The sequence below is a fragment of the Megascapheus bottae genome, chromosome 4 (genome assembly GCF_031878675.1).
Source record: "Megascapheus bottae isolate mThoBot1 chromosome 4, mThoBot2.hap1, whole genome shotgun sequence".
Classification (NCBI taxonomy): Eukaryota; Metazoa; Chordata; class Mammalia; order Rodentia; family Geomyidae; genus Megascapheus; species Megascapheus bottae.
Window position 1 is genome coordinate 4150813 of NC_143512.1, and position 4641 is coordinate 4155453.

Here is a 4641-nt window from a genome sequence, read left to right on the forward strand (position 1 = left end):
GGATTTTTCTAAGCCCATCAATTTAATTAAAAGCTGAGCAACCAGTTCCTTCCCTTCCTTTATATCAGTGCCCTTTGATCTGAGCTGTTTCCCACTGCACTCACTTCACAATTGGACTCCAGGAAAAATAGGATTCACTGATAATTTACCTTGTGGCAGAGGGCAAACTATCCCTCAAAACCAATGCCAACTGTGCATCATCTTAAAGTAAAAAACAAAAACCATTTGCTAACTAGTTTCTTTTTGTTTCCAAGGATAAAGTGATAACTTGTCTGGAAGTCACCTAAAGATAAGGACTGAAATAATGAACAACCAAGTCATATACGTTGCCCTGGACTGTATTAATGATGCATAACCTGCCCCCAATTGGCCCTATTTAACCTGAAACCAGTATTGGTCTCCCAAAGGTGGTTGAGGATATACTATGGTGTTGTCTTCTTGTGGCTACTATGTAATAAATCTCCTTTTTCTTGTCTTCACTATGTCTCTTTATTTGGCATATGGGAGTAAGTGTTGGGATCTAATGTGAGACTCCTAGACTTTGGATCTAGTTTTACCATGAGCCAGAAATGAGTTGTCTTTAATTTAGTCATTTATTTACTGATTGAAAAATCTTAGTGAACACTATTCCTCAGGCTTACTCATAACCACCTAGGCTTGGGTCATAGAAAGATAAACAAGTGCTGGGAATGTGGCCTAGTGGTAGAGTGCTTGCTTAGCATGCATAAAGCCCTAGGTTTGATTCCTCAATACCACATACACAGAAAAAGCTGGAAGTGGTGCTGTGGTTCAAGTAGTAGAGTGCTAGCCTTGAGCATAAAGAAGCTCAGGGGCCAAGAGTAGTGGCTCATGCCTGTAATCCTAGCTACTCAAGAAGGCTGAGATCTGACAATCATGGTTCCAAACCAGGCACTGAAGTCCCTGAGACTCTTAACACCCAGTCAACCACCAGAAAACCAGAAGTGGCATTGTGGCTCTAGGGGTACGGCAGTAGCCTTGAACTGAAGAGCTCAGAGACAGAGCCCAGGCCCAGAGTTCAAGCCCCACACTGACAAAAAAAAAAAAAAAAAAAAAAGCTCAGGGACAGTGCGTAGGTCCTGAGTAGCCCCATGACTGGCAGAAGAAAAAAGGAAAAAAAGAAAGATAAACATGATGTGGTGGTTAACCTGACAGCTCAAAGAGAAAGAGGTAATAACTAGGAGACGGTTAGTTGAATGTCTGATGTGAGTTGTCAGGCTAGGCAGAGCCCATGGGAGTACCTAGCCCCAAAGAGATAGCTGGTGAAACATTCCCTACACATTTTTTAGCAATTCAAAAAGGTATGCAAGAACTGTTCCTAAAAGTATTGAAAATGAAAAAATATATATACCCAAGCTGAGGTTTAAAGATTGTAGAATCTTTTCCCTCCTCTCCTTTCTTTCTGCTAGTGCCAAGGTTTGAACTTAAGGCATTATGTTAGGAGGCAGGTGGGCTACTTGAGCCATTTTACGATTAAGACAGTCTTGCTGTAATTCCTAGGCAGACCTGGACTGTCATCCTCCAGTTTGTACTTCCTTGTGTTGCTAGGATTATAGGTGCATGACACCACACCCAGCCATTGTGGTTTTCCCCGAGTTTGAGATGACACCACAACTTTTGTCCACCTACTACAATCACTAATTTCTTGGATTCTTCTGATTCCTGCTATAAAGGCTTTCCTGTGACTTTTCTCTCAATTGTAGCTTTGGCTGTAGGGGCTGTAGGTCTGTTGCACAGGTTCTTCTCTCTGTTTGGAATTATCCCCTAGCCTCCTCTATATTTAACTCAGGTTTCCTCACAAGCATCCTTTCCTCTGGGAATCCTTCCCCATCCTCTAAGTAAATAGCTTCTTTCCTTCTTGTTAAATGCTTTTACAATAGTTGCGCACGCGCGTGCGCACACACACACACACACACACTACTTTTAGGAGCTCTTCTGTGCATGTATGCTTAGGACTCAGTCCCCCCCTTGTGATAACCTTAGGTGGTAGAAATGAAAGCTAGCCCCATTTCATAGGTAAAGAAACTGAGGCACAGAGAAGTTATATAACTTGTCCACTTAGTTAATAAGAGGCAAAGCAAGAATTTAAACACAGGCAATGTGGCTTTGCAGCACTATTATTCCATTAAAATGTTACCTTTATTCTTCTAGCACGAACAATTTGTAGCTGTATAATGTGGTCACTTATTTAGCATGGCTTCTCTCATGAAACTACAACCTCTATTAGAGCCTAGACTTCAGTCCACCATAGATTGTTATTCCATGGCTAGCTGAATGAAGGACTTGGCAATTCGGGTTCTGTCCGGTGGAGCATGCCAAGAGGGGAGAAAGCAAGAGGGAGAGGCAGTGCAGGACAAACTGGAAACCAGCAGATAAAATCTTGATCTGAGATGGAAAAACTGAAAGAGGGCTCGGTGTGGGAGGCACTGAAGGAGGAGGATGGAGGGGGAAAAGTGAGAATGAGAGTCCTACTTCAGACATCTTGAGCTCGGAATGTCTGTGGATAACAAGGGTAGGTACTGTAGGTAAAACCCAGGGCATTTTGCTTGCGAGGTGAGCCTTCTACTACTGAGCCACATCCCTGGGCCCTGACTGGGTGCTAGGAAACCTGGATTGAGGCTACCATAGAGATCTGGGCTAGACAGAGTGACCTTTGGTTTAAAGGACTGGTATGGAGATTGTGAGGGATGCTAAGAGCAGGGCTGTTGCATAGAGAGGATCAGATGACAGTGGGAATCCTAAAGAATAAGGGAGGCAGGTTGTTTGTTGTTGTTTTTAAGGTTTATATGAAGGATAAGAGAGATAATGATGGTGGTGGTGGTGGTGGTGGTGGTGGTGGTGTGTGTGTGTGTTTACACTGGGGAAGAGAGATTAATCAAAGGGATTGAGAGCCCTGGGATAATGTGAAGAAGGCTGTGAGAGGAGGATGGGGGGAGTGGGTGGAGAGGCTGGCCTTCGAGATGAGGGGGGAGGACTTCTCTAAAATCCCGAAGGGGAGAACAAAGAGACACTGGGTACAGATGTAGATGTAGGTTTGTAGTGGGATGTGAAGGGGGATTTCATCTTGAGCTTCTATTTTTCTTGGCAAAGTGGGAGGTAAGGTCTGCTGAGAGTGAGGAAAAGTTGGTGAGGAATGGGGAGGAAGAAAGAGAAGGATCATTCTGAGGGTGGAGAAGCGACTTGCCCACAGAATCTCCAGTTCCCTGATCTGTCTTGACAACCCACATGTGGCTGATGGTCTTTAAGCATGTGTGTTCTAGCCTGGCCTGCTGAAATTTCCACCATCTGGTTTACCTGCCAGGTACCGACAGAGGAAAAAATGTAGTAGGGATCATGTTGGTATAGGGTTTTCCCAGATGAGCGGGGAAAAAGGACATAGGACTCTAAAGTGTTGGCAAGACTCTTGGTCATTGGATCTAGGCTTGGGAAGAAGTGTAATGAAGACAGGTAGGATTAGTTTTCAGAGACACAGTGCAAGCCTTTGCAGACTGGGCCATTTTAAGACTAGGAACCAAAAGCCTAGGGTCAGAGAAAGCTCTAGAGGGATGGTCAATTGGCATGTATGATAAGGATGCAAATCTTGGTATGAGCTGAGATTTCTTTACACAATTCCCTGCCTCCCAGAAACCATTATGCTTTCTTTAATTTTTTTTCTAGTGCACACAATGGGGCTTGAACTCAGAGTCTCATGCTTTAGCTTCCCTTCTCTCCCTCCCCCTCCCCACCAAAGGCTGGCACTTTAGTCTGTAAGCCACATGTTCACTTCTGGCTTTTGCAGGGAGAGTTAATTGGAGAAACAAATTTAATAGACTTTCCTGCCTTTGGCTGGCATTGAACCTTGATCCTCAGATTTTCTTGAAGGCATCCTTACTCTAGCTGAGAAAGCCAACACCCAAATACAAACTGCAGCCCTTGCATAGGACCTAGGAACACAGAAAGCTGTCAATCACTGTCTGAAAATTGATGGTGACAGACTTTCCTATAAAAGAAGAGGACATTGGCTGAGAGGAGAGCAAGATAGGGAAGGATATGCATTCTTGGCTAGCCTTGGAAGAAATAGAGAATGAGGTCTTTTTTTCCCCCTTAAGTCCAATCCTAAACAAACCAGGATAGTCTAATACCTTCTGTCTGGCAACAGGTTGTTTGTTTTTGTTAGGTCTCTAATAGGATTTGTTGTTGGCACTTACATTTTGTCCTCAGCTCTTAGGAGGCTGCTTGCTGCTTCTGAGGACAATTTCTTTATTTCCCTGCTTTTTGCTTTTCCAAACCATACCCTTCACTGAAGTGCCTCAGGGCCCAAGCTCAAAATTAAAACATTAAACCAATAAAATATAACATGGCAACAATTAAGGAAGCTGGGCAAACAAAGCAGAGCATTAAAAAAACATTTTGCCTTCTCCCAGTTAGGAAAAGATGTCTTTGTCAGGGAGTGGTAGAAGCTGCCAGTGCTGCTGGGCAAAGCAGCCAGTCTTAGTTACTCTGGACTCCGGAGCAGGGCACAGCCAGGCAGGGAGTAGACTGTAAGCTCAGCAGGTGGGGCGCTGAACCTTTTTTTTTCCCAGCTGGGAAGACTCTGGCACTCTGGTGGGTGATATCATGGGAGGGGGGGAGAGTAATTGGACT